Consider the following 22,330-nt stretch of genomic DNA (forward strand, 5'->3'; position numbering starts at 1 on the left):
TGACGAGAGCGAAAATTTGGAACGGGGCTTTTCCCGTGTGTGATGACAATGCTTTCCTGGCTTCCCGGAAGTCGGACAAACACATAGCAAATTGCAAACACAGGCCTTTGAATGCGTCCATGGGCGTCCCTTATAAATACTGCACTCACAGAGTCCAGCAGGTAAATGAAAGGGTTTGAAAACATAAATCCTGGATATATCTGACACTGTCCTCCATCAGTATTACCAATGTGATACTGATTTAGGGTATGAGCACTTCCAGCCTCCCCCTCACACACACACACACTCATTGATATCAAAACACTATGTTAATTCGCCTGTTTCTCGTTTTCGGCTTATCTGAAAAACTTCATATTTGGATGTGATGGACACAACGAGTGTATGTGTGTGTGTGTGTGTGTGTGATGTCATTAGGCTTTTTTCCCTGTTGTACTGATTGCTTACTGCCAGATCAAGACCTGAGGTATTAGACCGTATGTGATGGTTGTGCGCAATTCGTGATTTAGCTCTCATATAAACGTATAGTTTACCGTCTGGTTTTAAAGATATACGTCCAACAGGAGCGAGGGCTAGAATAACGACAATGTTACTCCATTCCTTTCCGTAAAGTGTTGCTGGTCATACGTCAGTCCAAGGTTAGTTTAAAGTAACGTTCATATCAGCCGACGTGCGTTTGTTTTCGCATATTCCTTTAGTTGTTGCCCACCAATGTACATGGTGGCAGGTGTGAACCTTCTACAAACTGGTGTCCGCTACTTGCCAGACGTCACCAGCCATGTAGAAAATGTGGGTTCATGCTAACGTAACTGTTTCATTATTAAATCCTACTTAACTCTCTGGTGCTTGATAGACTTTGTGGCATCAGTGATAGCATGCATGATAAGAATTGCTGAGTCTGTTTATGTGTTAGTGTACTGTTACTGAATGGTCTTTTATGTTTTTCGTCTGTTGCTCCAGTGGAACCCTCCAAAAACAGACTACGCCAGTACGGGTGTGCAGATTTTTCTTTTATGATCAAGAAATAAACTAAAGAATGAATATAATTCAATAACTGAAAAAAGGAAGCAAGAATGACTCCGTAATTTTTATCATACGTCTCGAAAATTTACGTGAATCAGAGCGAAACCTTTTTATTTTTCGAAATGGCTAGTTGCCAAGAATTTCCAGATTAATGTTGCCATATTTCCGCATTCTTAACGATAACCTCTAAATACAGACTTTCTATTTAACCATATTCTAGATTATCCCCTAGATTATTCATGCAGTCTGAACGAAAGAGAAAATTTAAAGTTCGAATGGAACATAACTCCGGTTTAAAGGCTATTAAATTACTTTAGACAATCATGTAGTTTTTCTTTTTTTTTCCTCACACAAGAAACACATAGACCCCGTGAACACCCACACGAAGGAGGAGGAACAGGAAGGGCTTCAGTGTATACCTTATGCTACACGAACTAGAATACTTATGTAGAATTCTCAAGCCCAAACTAGCCTATGTTTAACTAGGTATGGACTAGTTTACCCTGTTCCTCAACCGTCTCGATCCAGATTCGCTCCAGCTGAACCCAACGGAGGACCAGTTCATCAGAGTTAGTTTTTCGTGAACTGTTTCTGGAAAAAAAATTCCTTACATACTAGCTCCTAGCCTTAGCTTCCTGTTGTTATATTTGAGAAAATAGTGCTGGCAGTGTCCGGATTTAGGAACTTGACGTGGAACAAACTATTAACCGGCGCGTACAGTAATCCTCTTATCGCTCAGCTGAATAATGATACAAGGGAGGTGTTTAATGGAGTGGTGCGCTGTCCTCGAGCCAAGATACTCAGGCATAAGCATTTATGAATCTCTTCCTTTAATGTACGAGTTTAGTGGAGTTCCTTATATCTTGACCAGTTTTCTGATCGTATAGTCTTTGTTGTGAATCATATGGTTCATCACATGTTTCATTCAGATATGAAATGCACTGGGCATATTTTTTTGATGAATACAGAAATTCGTCTCCGTTCTTGCACTTAACTTTATCAAATCCTGCAATATAGAAAATACATCTGAAAGAACAAATTTACTGACAATGGCACATGAACACAAGGAACTAAATTGTTTTTTTCTTATGACTAAGATCAATTTTCCTGCGGTGTGTGGAGGCTCGTCTCGAAGAGGAAGGTGCTTCAAAGTAGTCGACGTTCAGACATTTCAAAGCTTCGAATGTCTCCTTTTTTTTCTCTCTCTCCTACTTCTTCAAAGCTTCGAATAGGTTTGGGTTCATAGATTTTCGAAGCATTTGCGAGTCGTGTCGTTAAGAAGAGAGACGAAGCGACACTTCAGTGTTGTCGGCTCCCGAGCGGATGTGTTGTTGTTGTGTGTGTGTGTGTCATGTAACTCTTGTGTTGTAGCTAGACAGACGAAGGAGCAGACGGTCTTCGTGAAATACGCTACGCTGTACACTCGTCTACAAACTTAGACAAAAACGAATCATGGTGTGATCCTAATTCATACCGTGAAGAGTCCTTCACTGACATATCGGTATTCTAATGTTTGACTCCTGGAATCTGAACTGAAGGACTTTCAGCTATCGAGACTAGGAAGAAATACTGGTGGGGCGTTAACACGGACGTCACCAGAAGAGAAGAATACTTGTGTACAGCAGATACAGTCTGGAAGTTTAAAGTGAGTAGAGTTCATGTAGTTAGTCACGGGTATATATATATATATATATCCCTAGGGATAGGGGAGAAAGAATACTTCCCACGTAATCCCTGCGTGTCGTAGAAGGCGACTAAAAGGGAAGGGAGCGGGGGGCTGGAAATCCTCCCCTCTCGTTTTTTTTTTTTTTTTTTTTACCCAAAAGAAGGAACAGAGAAGGGGGCCAGGTGAGGATATTCCCTCAAAGGCCCAGTCCTCTGTTCTTAACGCTACCTCGCTATCGCGGGAAATGGCGAATGGTATGAGATATATATACGTACCTTATTTTTACAGATACTACTTATAATACGCTAGTGACATTATTTACTGTTGTATTTACGTACGTTCATTATCATATAACTTTAGGTGATAGCAACCTCACCCAGCAGTCTAGGCTTACATGAATATACCAGAAGTAACGTGGTAGGTGGCTGGGGCTCCATGCCATCATGACTGTGGGCAGGCAAGGGTGGCCCCAGGCGTTGTGTTACAATTTGGGCTGATGTCACGACTTTGAAATCATAGATGTCGATTATCATACATCGAGAAATGATAGTTGACGGCTACTACGTGAAGTTAAGTAAGTTTATCATAGGTATTTTGGGGGAAGTAAAAGCCTAGTTTAGCTTTGCTTGGTTAAGGAGAATGCCTAGTGTTGATCGTTTGAGCCGATGATCTGCACTGAAGGGAAATGTAGCTAACAGGACGCGTAAAACGAAGCCTATTGACATGACCACAGTTGGTTTAGAGGGTACGCGATCCCATTGAAAGAGTATTTGCTCCTACCAAGTGGTGCTCAAGCCATATATAAATATATTCTTCGTCAGGAAAGTGTTTAAATTAGTTCAAAGTAATCTATAACCGTAGTATAAACCTTATTTAAATAGGGTTCATGAAGAATTATAATGGAATGATCCCGTTGAGATTTGACTTAGCAGATAAGAACATACATAACTTGACTGAATATCTATGAATGCATGACATTCATAAGTTCGGGGATGTATGTTACCACGTCTGGCCTGATATTCAGTCATGGGTTACGTTAGCCAAGGGTTGGATAAAAGGGGTTTGATTAGGGTTGGTTTACAAGTTTATCTGTTGATTTAGCTACCAGAGTCCTCCGTGCTTCAAAGCACTTTCCCCACATCTGTTTAGCTTTAACATTACAAACGCACTTCGGAAAGCGATTCGTATGTAAAAGCCAGCTGGTAATAAAGATATTATGGACAAAAGGGACAAAAAAAAAAATAGGCTTTGATATCCTTTATCAGTATTCTGAAATGTTTGTCTACAAATATGTGGTAAGTGTAGTAGTAAATGGGGCAGGAGGACTTGGCATTGATGTTATCAGGTACGCGGTTAATTTCAGATTACTGAAATGCACTGGCGGCGGCCAGCCAAGGTGACCTAATTAATGTTCTCTCGGTGGTCAATAGTGATTCGTGAGTTTCCCCGCCCGCGAGTTGCCAGACGCATCGAGAAAGTGAGTGACTTGACGTCACTTCCGTCGGATACGTCGGCTTCCCTGCCTGAGTAACCTTGTTAACTCGCTCGTTATCCCTTTCAGACAATGAGTATCTTCCTCCCTCACCTTATGACTGGGAGTTGACGACATACGAACGCAGGAGGTTTTTGTCCATTTCTCACACCGTTTTGTTCTCTCTCTCTGCTTATTACATGCCGCCTACCCACCAGCTCGCTGTCGTACCTCATCTGTATGAAAGCTAATTTTCGTACGTGTTACTGAAACATTTAATATTCTGTCCTCTTATGAGGTTCCAGGTATGCCAGACCGGTACTGGCTCCTCTGCTGATCCAAACAACTGTGCGTGCCTTCAAAACCAGTGCTGCAGAAGAGATTGGTAAACTCTGCCAGAGAGAGATTAAACAAAGTGGGCTTTGAAAAAGATCCTATATTAACGCTTATCAGCTGAGCGGTTCTAGAACAAGCACTGTAAGAAATATATATTTTCAGGCTTTTGGTGGCATTTGTTATATATATATATATATATATATATATATATATATATATATATATATATATATATATATATACATATATATATTCGTTTGTGTTTTTACCTATTTTAATTCTTTCATGACAGCGGGTTATTCCACCTTTCAAATGGCCTTGTCACTGGCTTTTGAATGATATATGATCTACATGTGATATAAGATAGTCATATATTACGTTCATGTTCTTATCTGAATTCGTAGAATCCTGTTTAGTGTTGTTCATAATTTATTTTTCCTACATTCCCCGTTGTTTTGTGTTGTGGGGGGGTTGTGCAGCGAGAGTATAGAACCTTCAGCTGTGTTTGTTTATCATGGTTTTGATCATAATATTGATGTATGATATTGTAGTTTTGATCATAATATTGATGTATGATATTGTAGTTTTGATCATAATATTGATGTATGATATTGTAGTTTAGATCATAATATTGATGTATGATATTGTAGTTTTGATCATAATACTGATGTATGATATTGTAGTTTTGATCATAATACTGATGTATGATATCGCTGTGTCCCCAATGTGTACCTTTATATGGATTAAGGGTAAATATTGTACCGATTTCTCTTTTCGTTATTACATTTTGTAAATACGTAATATATATAAGTTCACGTTAAGGACAATTAAGACGATAAGATTATACTTAAGTGTTTAATGAGTGTTATGAAATCCATAGATCATCTCATTATTTCATGCCTAAAACTAACATATATACACACACATATGTAGATATCACATAATGCCATCCAACAGTAGGGATTCGAACCTCGCACCATTTGTGGGATGGCCGGGTACGCTGACCGATTGGCTCTGCCGCCCATAATGAAGGAAACGACCATTCGATTGCAAATTATCGAATTCCCTTCGTCTCACGTCCAGGAGCAATGGGGTCTAAAGCAATCGGATCCCGTCAGGCTCACGTTAACCGGTAGTCAGCAGTGGTCAGCGTACCCACCCATCACGCCAATGGTACGGGGTTCGAATCCTTACACCCGTTGATAGGTATTACGTGTTCTGTGAAAGTGCGCGTCCATGTACACTATATATATACATATATAATCAGCACTTGTTAACCAATAGATCGAACAACATGCATAGTTACATTCACATTGACCGTGTTCAATGTGAGAATGTCTTTAGTTATGATTATCTGCGTGGCTGAAGATTCCACCCCCACCCAACACACACACACACACACACACACACACACACGTTTTTCAAGGCTTGGGTAAGTAGTTAGGTTAGATGGGTGGGGAGAGGGTGTAAGGTTACGTAGCCTAATCTAACTTAACCTGACTTTCAATAATCCTAACCTGACCTAGCCTAGGAAAACGTGAAGGGGGGAGGAGGGGGAAACGTGAATCCTCAGCAGGCGATCCGACGCATCTCAACACTTGAAGGTATTCAAGATTTCTCGTGTGGTGTTGAGAACATGGCTTGAGGGTGCAGGAACCCCTGGATAAGGGGTCCTGGGGTTATTATACCCCCAGAACCCCTTTCGCAAGGGAGTTTTTGGATTATATATTAATGATAATGATGATAGTGATGATAATAACAATGATGACAATAATAATGATAATGATGATAGTAATAATAGTAATAATTATAACTAATAATAGTAATTGATAATAACGAAACTACGGGAGTGGGTGTAGAGTGGAGTGATTATAAAGGAAAGCTTTACTTACATATGCAGTTGAGGTTTGTGATGTGTGGAAAGTAGATGTAGGGGGTGTGAGTGGTGGGGTGAGGTAGCTGCTGAAACTGCTCGTGAAAGAGAAAAGAAGAGGTATATGGGCGCTGTGGACAGAGAGGGAATGCGAGTGATTGGGAGACGACAAGAGCAAGGTGAGGTAGCAGGAGGTCAAGAGGAAGGTGCGGGTGACTAGACTAACAACAGTTACATAGACGCGTGGTGTCTCCGTCAGTGAGACAGAACGCCTTCACCACCATACCTGTGAGAACACTAACCAGCCACGTAAAAATCTCCCACATTTATTGAGACAATACCACCTTCCCTCCTCCCCACGTAGTAGTGCTACCTCGTCAACAAGTGTACGTGATACTGTATTACTCAGGTGCCACCAGTCGTTTTCTCTGGGCTGTATAGTAGTATTTCTTGGTATTGTCGTAATTGTAAAATGTTGTGAACATAAGGGAGAAATAGACTTATGGGAAATTTAAGTAACGTGATTCTGAATTTTGATGCAATCATTCGAAGCGGCAGGTATCACACGAAACTGGACTCGAACCTTCTCTGTTCTAGTCATGTATATCATCTCATCTTCCCTCTCATTGTCACTGTGAAATCAACCGCGTGTCTCATTCACAGACTTCAGTGTCCACTCTTTGTCCCCCAGATACAAATCCCTGGTTCTCTTCTCTCATGCGATCTTTTGTCTTGCTCTAAACCCCTGCTCAGACTTATCCTACCTCCAGGCTATCACTCTTCCCTTTCTTACCCAATATAATCTCTTTACACAATATGTTGCTCCTTCACTACCATTTTCCCTCCCTCTTTCCGTCTATATAGATTTTAACTTTAGGGTGTTGCTGGTGTGCTGTCCTCCAGCGGGTGGACCTCGTCATAGACCATCAGATCCTGTTGTTATCTGTCTTTACTATGGAATCCTCCTTTGCTACCATCACCTCGGGATCTTTCTCTCGTCTCCTCTCTTATAATCATCAGCTGGTGATCTATATTCATTTCTCTCTTTGTCCCTTATTCTTCTGTCTTGCTTTTTCCACCTCTCCCTCACTTCTCCTGTCTCCATTAACCCTCTTCCCCAGCCGCTTCCTTCCGCTCGTCCATTATCATCCTTTTTTTCCCCCAGCTCCTCCTTTCATCTTACCTGGCGCCGTGCCGCGAGGTGAGGGAGGGGCTCCTTAGCCTTGGCTGGTGAGGAAGACGTTATCTTGACCCCGGGGTCATCCCTGTAGGGGCAACCTCCTGCGGCTGAGCGATATTGTCTCGTTTAGTTTCAGTAGAGAGATTATATTCAGTATTACCTGTATATTAAAACATATCAGTTAAACAACACCTTGAGTACGACGGTGCGACCTTTGAGCACGACGGTATGACCCTTGAGCACGACGGTATGACCCTTGAGCACGACAGTACGACCCTTAAGCACGACGGTACGACCCTTGAGCACGACGGTACGACCCTTGAGCACGACAGTAAGACCCTGAGAACAACACTACGACCTCTTAGGTATTACGAACCTGATCTCGAAGGGTCAGAAACCAGGCGGTCATACCCCCATGATTCATATCGTCGGGGTCAAGGGTCGTACCGTCGCTCTGAAAGGTCGTACCGTCATTCTGAAAGGTCGTAGCGTCTAGGTTAACCTGGGAAAATCCAAATAGACGTGTAATCAGAGACACGCTCCCGCATGACTCCCTCTCCCTTGAGGCGAACAGTTCACTAAACCCATTAAACAGAAACTCAAAAGGCAATCAGTAAGTAGGATCATTATCTTGGGACCATCTGGCGTGTGATCGAGTCCCAAGTTGTCATGGATCATCTTGGAGTTAGGTTGTGGAGGGAGGAGGAGGAGGAGGAAGGGTGTTGCAGATCACTGTGGCGGCATCGAGCAGTTGGAGGGAGGGAGGAGGAGGAGGAAGACGTGCAGCTTTGTGGTCGATTTCACGGGTTTATTACCTCTCATTGGCTCTCTCATCTCCAGGCTCCCAGGGTCTTCCTCTTCCTCCTATCTCTCGTATGTGTGAGGAACTGCCTTCACTTTCAGAATTACTTTCGTTTTCTAACAAGACTTTAGTCGTAGCAAAGTTCTTTTAGCTTTAGTATTAATTTCGTTTTCTTTTTTGACGTCCACATTGTGGGCTATGAGGCTGTCAGTTTATTCTCTTCTGATTCAACACTTTTATCGGGTGGTCTCCCTCTATTTCTTCGTCTTCTCTCAGTCTCTTAATCTTTACTCATTCAATTCTCTGAGCCTCGTCTCTCTCTCTCTCTCTCTCTCTCTCTCTCTCTCTCTCTCTCTCTCTCTCTCTCTCTCTCTCTCTCAGCATGACATATTCGTGTGTAAAGTTCTCATAAGTATCTTTCAAGATTCTTTTTTTTTTTATGTTTTTGTATCATCTGAGTTGCTGATAGTGGAGCAGGGAGTATAGACAATTTGTGATGTGATGAGTTTTTGATTATATTAATGAGCGAGTCGATTAGTATTCATCAGTATGTATGACAGTAAAGTGTGGAGGTAAGACTACACTCTCTCTCTCTCTCTCTCTCTCTCTCTCTCTCTCTCTCTCTCTCTCTCTCTCTCTCTCTCTCTCTCTCTCTCTACCGTCCATCACCCCAGCTCGCCTTCAGCACCGAAGTCTTCAAAACAAATTCATTTGTTAACCTTCTGACTTTGTGGAAACATTGGAGGAGGAAGCTTGTCAATTAGTGTCGGATGGTACCCTGGGGGTGGAACAATGTTGGATGGTACCCTGGGGGTGGAACAATGTTGGATGGTACCCTGGGGGTGGAACAATGTTGGATGGTACCCTGGGGGTGGAACAATGTTGGATGGTACCCTGGGGGTGGAACAATGTTGGATGGTACCCTGAGGGTAGAACAATGTTGGATGGTACCCTGAGGGTAGAACAATGTTGGATGGTACCCTGGGGGTGGAACAATGTTGGATGGTACCCTGGGGGTGGAACAATGTTGGATGGTACCCTGGGGGTGGAACAATGTTGGATGGTACCCTGGGGGTGGAACAATGTTGGATGGTACCCTGGGGGTGGAACAATGTTGGATGGTACCCTAGGGGTGGAACAATGTTGGATGGTACCCTGAGGGTAGAACAATGTTGGATGGTACCCTGGGGGTGGAACAATGTTGGATGGTACCCTGGGGGTGGAACAATGTTGGATGGTACCCTAGGGGGTGGAACAATGTTGGATGGTACCCTGAGGGTAGAACAATGTTGGATGGTACCCTGGGGGTGGAACAATGTTGGATGGTACCCTGGGGGTGGAACAATGTTGGATGGTACCCTGAGGGTAGAACAATGTTGGATGGTACCCTGGGGGTGGAACAATGTTGGATGGTACCCTGGGGGTGGAACAATGTTGGATGGTACCCTGGGGGTGGAACAATGTTGGATGGTACCCTGAGGGTAGAACAATGTTGGATGGTACCCTGAGGGTAGAACAATGTTGGATGGTACCCTGGGGGTGGAACAATGTTGGATGGTACCCTGGGGGTGGAACAATGTTGGATGGTACCCTGGGGGTGGAACAATGTTGGATGGTACCCTGGGGGTGGAACAATGTTGGATGGTACCCTGGGGGTGGAACAATGTTGGATGGTACCCTGGGGGTGGAACAATGTTGGATGGTACCCTGGGGGTGGAACAATGTTGGATGGTACCCTGGGAGTAGAACAATGTTGGATGGTACCCTGGGGGTGGAACAATGTTGGATGGTACCCTGGGGGTGGAACAATGTTGGATGGTACCCTGGGGGTGGAACAATGTTGGATGGTACCCTGGGGGTGGAACAATGTTGGATGGTACCCTGGGGGTGGAACAATGTTGGATGGTACCCTGGGGGTGGAACAATGTTGGATGGTACCCTTGGAGTAGAATAATGTTGGATGGTACCCTGGGGGTGGAACAATGTTGGATGGTACCCTGGGGGTGGAACAATGTTGGATGGTACCCTGAGCGCGGAACAATGTTGGATGGTACCCTGGGGGCGGAACAATGTTGGATGGTACCCTTGGAGTGGAACAATGTTGGATGGTACCCTGGGGTGGAACAATGTTGGATGGTACCCTTGGAGTGGAACAATGTTGGATGGTACCCTGGGGGTGGAACAATGTTGGATGGTACCCTGAGGGCGGAACAATGTTGGATGGTACCCTGGGGGTGGAACAATGTTGGATGGTACCCTGGGGGTGGAACAATGTTGGATGGTACCCTTGGAGTAGAATAATGTTGGATGGTACCCTGGGGGTGGAACAATGTTGGATGGTACCCTTGGAGTAGAATAATGTTGGATGGTACCCTGGGGGTGGAACAATGTTGGATGGTACCCTGGGGGCGGAACAATGTTGGATGGTACCCTGGGGGTGGAACAATGTTGGATGGTACCCTTGGAGTAGAATAATGTTGGATGGTCCCCTGGGGGTGGAACAATGTTGGATGGTACCCTTGGAGTAGAATAATGTTGGATGGTACCCTGGGGGTGGAACAATGTTGGATGGTACCCTGGGGGTGGAACAATGTTGGATGGTACCCTTCATGGAATGTCTTCCACCTAATGGAAGACTTGGTTGCAGCAGATCTCCCGCCAACTTACGAGTTCCTCACCTGCCACACGCCTCCTCCTCCCCCGTGGCGCGCGGTCAGTCGCCTGCCACGGGTGACGCGGGCCTTTGTTCGCTCCACTGACCTGGACAAAGCCACTCTGGGAAGTCGAGGGGAGAGGAGGGGAGGGAACGGGTTGAGGGGTGGGGAGGGTACGGAGATGAGGGCCTTGGGAGGAAGGGAGGGGGGGGGTTTAGAGATGTATGGAGTGAAAAGTTGAATGACAGTGAAAGATGGGAAGGAGATTGGGGGGGGGGGGGTGGCGTGGGGGATGTTGTGGGGCGTAGGTGGGCAAGAGAGGGGGAGGGGGGGGGGGGTGAGAGGTAAAGGGAGAGCAGGGGAGAGAAGAGTCGTATGAAGTGGCCTTGACGCGCTGGGTATTGAGAGGTCGTCCTCCACGACACACGTACGGGTCGTATTAGAACGACCCGGGGATCCGTTTGGCCGTGGTCGTTCCCCACGGGTCGTGATGCTGAGACCACTACCAGCTGTCCCACCTGGGAGTGGTCTAACTGGCAGTGGTCGTTCTGCAGGTAGCAGTCGTTCCCCGTGAGTCGTGGCAGGGGTCCAGGTGTGTCGTCCCTCCCTCCACTAACTTCAGCCTTGACCAAGATCCCGTGGTCGATCATTTAGTCGACCAAGTTGGTCTCGATCGGTCGCGGGGTGGATCTGGTCTTCAAGCCGACCAGGTAAAGACAACCTCAGAATATAAGGCTCAGTGAACGAGACTTTAATATCCGGAAGGTCTGGAGAGGCGTAGTCAGGTTTGAAGTACACGGGTTCGATGCCACTCCAGTGAATCTAAACTACACGAGTTAGATTATACTGTATTTCATATCCGGTCCCAGAGCAAAGGAAGGAGTAGCACTACTGAAGCAGGAGTTGTGGGAGTATGTGATAGAGTGTAAGTATGTATATTCTAGATTGATGTTGGTTAAACTGAATCTAAACTATTTTAGATTCCTACATAATGTTGTTGTTTTTCCTCCATCCTACACTATTATAACTCTCTTGTTACTCCCACAATAACCTGAGGCGAATTGTTCCTGGATCCAACCTAACCTAACCTAACCTAACCTAACCTAACCTAACCTAACCTCATTTCTCATGTCCTGACAGGGCGTCCCGTTCCTCTGGTCCTAACTGGAGTTGGTGACAGTTTGTAACGGGGGACAAAAACGATTGCTTGTAGTTTCCTCATTTTTGCTTACCTTCTGCTCCTACTGCTCTGGGTGACAACCAGTAACATATTACAACCCAGAATGTTACTAGGGTATAGTAGTGATGATACAAGTGGTTGTAACTGTAGCAGTGTGTGTGTGTGTGTGTGTGTGTGTGTGTGTCTGATAGTTCCCACCGTGATAGTGCTCTTAATTGCATCTGTTACAGTGGTTGGAGGAAGATGATTATTAGTAGAAGCTGAAACAACAAATATAGTAGTCGTAGCAGCGCCTCCAGCAGGATCATGGCAGTAGTAGTAGTAGTAGGAGTGAAAGGTGATACTTGTAGATTTGTTAGTCATAGTAATACTGATGGTGGTCACTTTGAGGGTCAGGTCATGGGGTCATAACTAAGGATTTGGATGACAGGTGTAAATATGAACATGTCGAATGTTAACAGAACATAAGATGTATATTAATAAGTAAGGACAGCAACCAGTCCACACATATGACGTATCTTAACCAGTACAGAAACCAACCCAGACATATGACATATTCTAACAAGTACGAACACCAACCCAGACCTATGACACATATAAACAGGGACAAAAACCAACCCACATACGACGAACTGGACTACAGTCACTCCATAGAATCAAGAAACGTGACTTGACACGCCTGAACTCCCTCATTAGCTCAAAGTAAGAAGCAAGATGCACATAGCACGTGATAGACTCTGTGCTGGGTAGAATAGAAGAGGTCAGGACGTTTTGTTCGGGGTCAAGTTCGGTGGCATAGATCCAACGAAAGATGATTAAGACACTGAAGTAGAGTGTCACTCAGCATTCACCTCGTCGAACGAAGAAGAAGGAGGAGGGAGTCTTCGAACTCGATCCCCTCAATGGAACTGAAAGAGGGGTCCTCGAACTAACCCCATCAAAAGGATTAAAAAAAGAAGTGACTTCGACCCCGCCCCGTCTAACGAGGTGGAAGAACTTCTAACTTAACCCGTCAAAGGAAATGAAAAAGGGGGTCTTCGAATTTACCCCCTCAAAGGAAGTTAAAAAGAGACTTCGAACTCGCCCCCGTCAGAGGAAATAAAGAGTGGAACCCTCATTGACAAGCTGGGAGGCTGAGGCAGCTGGAGAGTACAGATGGTGCTTTCAGACAACAAGACTCCACTGAGGTCTCAGACGTAAGGGAACTTTCATCATCTGGATGTATCCATTCCAACGCTGAGGGAAGAAGTGAAAAAGTCTTAAGTTGTGGATTAATCCAAGGAGCACGACTGCACGCCTCGAGCACCCCAGTACCGACCCTTATGTATGGGCGTTGCGACGCTTGAGGTTTTGACCCGATGTTTATGGATGAGGTGGAAGGCCAGTGTGTTACGCGTCGTGCTCACGAACCGTACCTTCATGTTGATGGACCGTGCCACCATATTCAAGAAACGTTATGTTGTCCTGACGGACGGTACCGTCGTGTTCAAGGGCAGTGCCGTCGTGCTTAAGGTCCCTACCTTCGTGATTAAGGGTCGTACCGTCGTGTTCAAGGGTCGTAGCGACGTACTCAAGGACCCTACCTTCGCGATCAAGGGTTCAACGACACGTATACATAACTAGTTGACCATGACCTAGATGCAATTTGCGGGGAATTTCCTCAACACAGCGCCAGACGTATGCCCAGTAATCTAGTATTCTGCCTTTCCCGGGAGCAGACGCATTTTTCTTGTTTAAACTAGTACAGGTTTTGGAGAACCCCCTCCCGGAAAGGGGACATTGTGAAAGGGAAAAGGGTTTTTTGGGGAGGAAAAACCCCCTGCGAAGGGGACATTTTTGGTAACATGGGTTCAGGGTAGGAGAATCACCTGCAGAAAGGCGACATTGTGTAGGTTCTTTTTCAGGGTTAAAAACAAGCGGGCAATTTGGAGGAAAAAGGGCCCTTTTAAAACACCTGGGAGGGCGCTTTTGAGGCTTGGGTTTTATAAAGGGGAATTACCTTCCCAAACCCATTGGTTAGGTCTTGGGCCCCCCGGAGGGAAAACACCCGCCCGAAAGGCGAATTGGAGGTCCCCCCTTTTTTTGGGGTACCTGGCCGGGCCCAATTTTAGGAAAATTTTGGGGGGGAGAATATTAAACGCTTTGGAAGGTTTCTTTTAAAGGGGGGGCCCTTTAGGGGTTGGGGTGGTTGGGTTGGGTGGAGAAACCCGGAGAATTGTTTTTAGGGTTTTTTTAAAATTGGTTCAAAGGGTAAGAAAAAAATCACCCCCAAAAAAGGGCGAAAGTGAGAAATTTTCTAAGTCACCCAAAGGGGAATTGGGGTGGGGAACATGTCAAGGGAAAAAAAAAAAAAAAACCTTTCAAAAAACATTGTGTAGGTCTTTTGGTTTTTTTTTGTACCCTCTCCTTCCCCCTCTGAAGTATACCCTTTGGGGATCCTTTCCTATTATCCCCTCCAAAATTTGCAGGGTTATACAGACACCTCTTCATCTCTCTCGTACACACACACATACTCCTCCTAACCCTATAATTTATCATTTGATCACACCTCCCTTGGCCGATTCACACTCTGCACCTGGATAATTCGGACACTTGATTTCTGAAGGATTAAAATCCCCCAAGAATGATCGAGTCTTTGTCCTTTATTGTTCGTTGTATAGACCATGACAGTGTCAATATCTGCTAACTGACTATGACGTTTGCAGACGACGTTTGCAAGATTCTGTGCAAATCTGTTGAACACACAGGTGTTCCACAGCGGCAGGCGTTGTGGTCTGAAGTTCGATGGGGGATTTTTAAGGTCAGATTATCCATACAGTGTAGTTCCGCCTCCTCGACCGTCTCAGACCCTCGCAAATAATCTGTAAGAGTGAAGCCTGAAATGGTTCCGAGTAATAATGGTGGCTGGGGAAATGGTTCCGAGTAATAATGGTGGCTGGGGAAATGGTTCCGAGTAATAATGGTGGCTGGGGAGTTTGCACGGCAAGATGCAGGCCAGACGGAGGGAATTCCGTCGTGGTTCACAGTGTGTGTTTCATTAGCATTATACGAGGGTTTGGCTTAATGCTTGGTGAGCGAGCGTGGCTGCCAGCCAGCCAGGCGACCTGGTAATGAGATTTTCTGCTCGTCTCTCAACTATATATATATATATATATATATATATATATATATATATATATATATATATTCATTGCCTGTGTCCGTACCCGTGTGTCGCATGTCTTATTTTGATTTCCGTTTTAATGTTGCGTCAGGTGTGGCTGATGTGCCGTCCTGTCCTCTCTCTCTCTCTCTCTCTCTCTCTCTCTCTCTCTCTCTCTCTCTCTCTCTCTCTCTCTCTCCTCCCTCCAACATATTGCCCCCGGGGTGGTGTGGGGTTGGGAGGGTGGGGTCAGCTTGGTTGGCTGTTGGATTACAGTTCACCTGATATTATTCTTTTCAGTCATGCGGCTGGAAAGGTCAGAGGTCAGAGCACAGAGTCGTGGTGTCCGCCGCCGGGCCCTTCCCCCGCCACCTCTGTGTCCCCCTCCTCGTTGTGTACGTCACCACCACCACAGCTGACTTGCCACCCCTCTCTACCACGATCGTCTCCACCATCAGCACCACAGTTGACTTATCTGCCACTGCTCTCTACAACACACATCTCCTCTACCGCCTTAACTACCTGCTGCTGCTCGTAACTACACCGTCTCCACCCTATCTACCACAATTAACTACCTACCACTGCTCCGTACCACGCCCGTCTCTGCCATTACCACACTACCACCACACTACCACAGCTGCTGCCATCAACGTCTACCATCATTATGAATATTACTGTCATGTGTGTGTGTGTGTGTGTGTGTGTGTAACCACCCCAGTTACGAGTAATGTACCTGACTAGATCAACCATCGTTATCACTATAGCTCCAGCCTTAAGATGACAACCACCATCACTTACACTACCACTACTACAACCATCATTAACTACCAGCCACCACTATCATAAGCACTATACAACACCATCATATCTACCCACAACCACCACCATCACAACCACTATACAACACTATCATCAATCAACAACCATAACCACCATCATCAACCATCAATAACCACCATATCCATAACCTCCATACAACACCATCACCAGCAACCACCAAAAACCCCTCCATACAACACACATCAACCACTACCAACAACCACCATTACCACATCCACCAACGAGAACCTCACCTGGCCTCTTGTATCGTTCCCTCCATCGCCAGCAGGTGGGTCCGTGACCACGTACATTATACACGGCCACAGCGTCCAAGGACGGCAGATCTCCCACTGTGCTTGTGTGTACACACACACACACACAGAGGAGCACATTGCTCTTGTATTAAAAGTATCATGGACAAACTCGGTGTAGGTAGGTAGTTTAGCCATGTTTTTTTTGACCATTCGTGGGTTTTTTTTATTCTTTTTTACGGATGAAGGGAGAGACTTAAACGTGTTTTGTTTTTTCTTAATCATTCGGGTTTTTTATTTATTTGTTTCGTACGTGATAAGGTAGGAAAGGAGTTATGGCATTTGTTGTAAATTGTGTGATGTATCGGTTATAGTGTGTGGTCTGTCAGATCTTTGAATGTTAAAGAAAACGAGATGTGGGGAGGCTAGGTTTGTAAACAGGTGATTTTAGAGGATGGAAAGCGTTTTAATAATAGGACAATTTGTTTTTGTACTTTTCCAACTGTTCGTCCGTCTCTGTATTTCTTTTTCCTGTATAGAAGACGGGCCGACCTTCTGTCTGAAGTTGGTCACAAGTGCCCATCTCGCGCTGTCTGTCAATTGGATCCAGCGTACGTCTGTATGTACTGTTATGACGTCAGGACGAATCGAACACATAATGTACGATGCTGCATGTATGATGCTGTAGTGTCAGCCTCATAGAGGGATTTCATGTCATTTATAGGTAGCCTCCGTACGAACTAGGCTCATTGTTCTATTTCTTTTCTTATTTCTTTAGTACTCTTGTTTTCCTTTCTAAGTAAATTCCACGGTACGAAATGATAATGAAAACAACAAAACTAACGAGAAATAGAAGGAAAAGAAAATCATGTACCTGAATAACCAGCTTTATCTGTTGTTTATTCTTGGTTTGAGAGTTGATATAAAGGTTCGGAAAGTAACAATTCCATTGAGATTCGCCGAACTCAGAACAACAGGAGGATCTCGTAGTCCATGGGATTAGTGATGAAATGGTATGCCTGGCAACTGTCATGGAGTTGCCACATATCTCCAACTCGTTCAAATGTTTCAAATTTTCTTGGTTTTAACTTCATAAAAACTCCCATGTGAGGTGTGAAAATACCCGACTCGCAGTATCCTTTATTGAAGTCTTTCTCCCAAATTAGTAGCGGTTAAGTGACTGTTGCATTGAGAGGGATGCAAGGTTCATGTTAAAAAAAAAAAGATATATATATGAATGCCGCTTTCTAGACTAGTTCCACACTATGATATTGCCATGGCAGGGTATTCCATAACGTATGAAGGTAATGAGAGATTGTCACTGGTTTTACTTTTTATCGATATGCATTCAGAGATGAGTGTTCTCAGCACTGAGGATAAAGCAAATAAAATCAGTCTTATGATACAACTTGAAACTTGTGTGTAAACATTCATATAGTGTTGCCTCACAATGATTGCCATATATGCCATGGCACAAGTAAATGAATCTAAATAATATCCAATGACATGACAATACGTGGAGTTCATAATTTGTTTGAGATCAGAAAGCAGCAGCATTTTCTTCTTATTTTTATCCAAGAAACTAATTTCTGCCAATACTGACACACTTCGCCAAAATCCAGTGTCTTTGAACATATACAGAAAATGACACAGACTACGTAGTCCATCCACGTTCACGGCTCTCTCATTTCTGCCACTGGGAGGGTGGGCAGTGGTGCCTCTTGTGATTCAGCCCACTGGTGATGAATTACATAAAATGTTACAAAAACAATTAGGCATCTACCCTACCAACTGAATATGTCCGCCAATATACTCATCGCTTTTGAGCTGGTAAATATCTCTGTCACTGACAGTTTGAATCAATTTTTTTTTCTAGTTTCACTACTTGCCCTTAACCCCCTTAGATCAGAGTGTAACATGTTGGTCTCTGAAGCCAGAGACAGATATTCAAATTATATCGGTCATGGGATTCAAATCAATTGCTATGGATTCCCTCTCATATGAGCCTCCGTGAGCATGATAAAGTTGATGCTTTTGGCCAAATTTGCTCTTGGTAAATATGTTGAAAACAATATTGGGTTGTTAATAAGAAACCTTAAAACTGTCATTACAAATGAACTAACAGACCTCTTTGACGCAAGGAGTTCGCACAAGTAGAAACATTCCATCACAGTGAAATGTGGAAAGCAATATTATCAAAAGATTACAAGAATGTAATTGTTAGATTCATGCTAGGCTATAGGTACCATTGGCGCTTGGCCTGTCTGGAGATGGTAATCATGTGAACCGAAAAGTTTTGTAGCCAACGATTTAGACACAAGTCAAAACTCGGTTTTGCTCTGTGCTTAGAATGTGAAGAAAAAAGAAGTCTTTTAGGGATACGTCTAAACAAACCTTACCAGAATTGTCACAACACCATATTTGTTATTTACAAGACCTGAATTTTTTTTTTTATCCGCTTTTTACATCGGTTCGGTAAACTTACCACTTCAAACTATGTAATATATATAATGAAGCTTATAGAATGAATCACCTGTGACAACCTAATGTAACAGTAACCCGCTGGAGCCTGAGATCTTACCTGACCTCTATAATCCTATTGCGCTACCGCTCACAGCGTGAGCATAGGGTACACAATACAATTTGCTTGGGATAACAGCACAAACCAGCGTTATGTGGTGTTACCAGTCGTTACGACAGAGGTTTCCATTGTGTCTCTTGTTCTGGTGGTGGGTCTGTGGGAAGGGTTCCAGTGGGGTGTGGTGAGGGGTGTAGCTTGCGACTTTATTGTTGTATTGGGTGTGGTGGGGTGTAGCTTGTGTCTTCATTGTTGTGGTGGGGGTGTGGTACAAGGGTTCCAGTGTAGTGGAGTGTGGTTAGGTATAACTTGTCTGTATGATTGTAGTGGGTGTAGGTAAAGGGTTCCAGTGTGCGGTAGGGTGTGTGGTGGAGATATAGTGTGGGGTTTCTGTTGTGGTAGTGCTGGGTTGTCACCCAGTGTGTAGTGGAAGCTTAAACATGTTATAGTGATGGGTGACTCGTGAAGGTAACCTCCATGATAGGTTGACTAACACACACACACACACACACACACACACAGGGTTCGGTAGGAAAACTCAATTACAGCTTCGTCAAGCCGATGACATCACAAACAATTATTATTTATTTAAATTCTCACGTATCTATTTTTTTATTTTTTGTTCCAAAAAGGATCCCTGGGAGCCAGGCGAGCCAGGACAAGCCTGCACAGTTTACTGTAGTGTATCATGTTTTTTTTGTGTTCATGGACATGGTTTTTCACCGCCATTTTATGAAGTAGTGATGTTAAATCGCTGTAACGAAGATCAGTTTTGGCTCAGTGGCGCCTGAGAAGTACGACGCTTGGTGGAAGGTTTTCACAACAACATCACTTGCTCTTATTCGTTCACAGAAAAAACCCAGAGTTGGTTACTGGCTTGACAGCAGTATTGTTATACTGCAGTGCACTACTACCTCCCCGGGGTTTTTTTGTCGCAATGGAGGGGTCCACTAATTAACTTTGGACTGCGTTTACAGTTCCGATGTTTGACTCTTTGTTCTGGGTTTTGGCTGTAGCGTCTTTTTGTTTTATTTCTGGTATGAAGAGAAGATCTAATGTGGGATGAGCATAACCTGGGTTGTGGAGATGACAGGGACTTAGCTGATAGGAAGACCTTCCTTAACGAGGATGAGTGACGCATCAGGGGGAGGCATTATGTATTCATGGCTGGTGGGGGAGACGTGTTGTGGATGGTGGTGATGGTGGTGGTCTGGTGGGGGAGACGTGTTGTTGGGGTGGTGGTCGGTCGTTTTGGTGATGATGGGGGAGATTGTGATGGTGGTGATGCTGATATTGTTACTGGTGATTAATATGATTATTTTTATCATTAACTTTGGTAAAACAAATGTTATCCCTTTTATCTTCAAGGGTCGAGTGTGTCCCACATCTAGCATCCCACACACACACACACACAATCCATGACGCACGGAGCTGGTACTGATAGGTTCAAGTTTTCTTTGAAAAAAAAAGCCCCTGATCACGAGCACTGTTGCCCACGTCAGGGTCGGCCTTTGTAAACTTACTTACGCACCTCAGGATGGGTTTGGTATTTTATGGGGCTAGTGCTGGTGCGTCCAGGCTGCGCTTCACACATGTGTAAGGTAAGATGGGTAAGGTGAAGTGCAAGTGGCCTTTTTTTTTTATCATTTCTACCTTGTACTAGCTATGAAAGACTCGATTTTGAAGGAGATATATTAGTTGCATATGGAGAAGTACAAAAAAAAAAGCTTTTTAGTTTCTACTAACTTTATTAAGTTGGACTTCATTATCTATCACTATTTGCAAGAGAAAAATATGAATTTAAATCATCCAACCATGGACGATTGATGGGGAAATTTCCTTCATTGGAATGAAATACTGTAACGTGTAGATATATACAATATTCTGCTTGGAGATTTGCTTCTGTATCACATGCCATGTGTTGACTGTAGGACGCTTACAGTCATCCACATCATATCGTTCGCGGCTCAGGGTAGGAAAAAAAAACGATATTTAACATTGTTAACGATATTTAGCTAACATTGTTAACATTGGCACATCGCTGTGTGAAATTTTGTACCAGATCAGCTCTGTATATAACTTACTATGAGGCAATATGGTACATGCTCGTGCATGTCATCTTTAGGGAGAATGTTTCTGAGGTAACTAGTAGTCAGAATGCTGTGTGACGATCTATGTGCTTCTTTTTTGTAATATATTGGTGTTCCATTAAGCTCTTTCTACGCACTTGTTCTTACCGAAGACACATTGTACCGTTGGTCACCAGTGGGAGGAATGATATGGTAAAACCACGAGTCCATTGTAAGGTGGATCAGATGTTCGTTACCGGGCGTACGGCTGGAGGAAACATGGAACGCTTTACTGCTTGTCCTTATTCGTGTGACGTAGTGTTGTTCTCAAGGCCGTATACTAGCACCTATGTTAATCTCGTTCGTCATTGACCTTTTCAACAATCTAACGTCTGATGGAAAACATTTTACGGACAATGTGAATATTACAATTATCGTTAAATCACTCATTAAATGCTAAGGTCTCCTGAGAGATGATTAAAGGGAATTTTTAACAAGTTCAAAATTATGGTTATTCAACGTTAGCGTCGAGAATTATTTTGATACTGACGGTGTTTTACTCGCTATAACACACACACACACACACACACACACACACCCAGTCAGCGTTACTACCTCGATGGAGGCCCGTCCATCATACCGACACGTTCTGTACCACACTAATGAAAGGTGGACCTCGGGGTGATGGGCTAGCCAAGCCAGACTGACTTCTGATGACTCTTTAACAGTCACACATTCACAAGAGGAAAACATAATGTTTTCTAGTTTCCCATGTTTCTAGTTTGACTATAGAGAGTTGATTTTTCAGATCTTTACTAGAAGACTATAAGACGTGTCAAGGATAAAATTTGTAGCGAGAGAAGAAACGACTCGCTCGCTGAAAAAAGTTAGAGGGAGCTCAAAGGCAATGCATGTGTGCCTGTCTGAAAGTGCATGAAAAGCAAAAAGAAATTTTGCTGATGTAAGGGAATCCTTCCTTGCCTTGAATCAGCGCTCGGCATAAAATCTCCTTCAGTAGAGAAATGCCTTCGTCAGCCAGGGCTGGCGTCCTCGTTTCAGAAAGTTGTCCTGAAAGTTATCACTGAGACAACATGCGTATCGTTCGTGTTCCTCTGTCTTGCTCCCGAAGAATGGAACTTGCCGGACGACGGTGGTGTGTACGTAGTAGCACTCTGGGCCTCTGCCACAGGGAGGAGGAACGGACCTGGAGGGAAATGAGTCGAGTTTACTGGGGTGGTCTACCATCATCTTTCAGTAAAGTGTGGCGAGTTTACCAGAGAAGTATACTA

The 22,330-nt window shown here is 44.2% G+C and overlaps 1 long non-coding RNA gene across 1 annotated transcript in view; it reads left to right on the top strand.

The window, feature by feature from the left end:
• Nucleotides 1–2,337: 2,337 nt before the first annotated feature.
• LOC139750236 (uncharacterized) overlaps nt 2,338–22,330 on the top strand; it is a 562,931-nt gene continuing 542,938 nt past the window's right edge. Inside the window, exon 1 of the long non-coding RNA XR_011713106.1 lies at nt 2,338–2,665. This is a non-coding gene — a long non-coding RNA (uncharacterized lncRNA). The remainder of the gene's footprint in view (nt 2,666–22,330) is intronic.

Source organism: Panulirus ornatus, chromosome 9 (assembly GCF_036320965.1).
Source record: "Panulirus ornatus isolate Po-2019 chromosome 9, ASM3632096v1, whole genome shotgun sequence".
Taxonomy (NCBI): domain Eukaryota; kingdom Metazoa; phylum Arthropoda; class Malacostraca; order Decapoda; family Palinuridae; genus Panulirus; species Panulirus ornatus.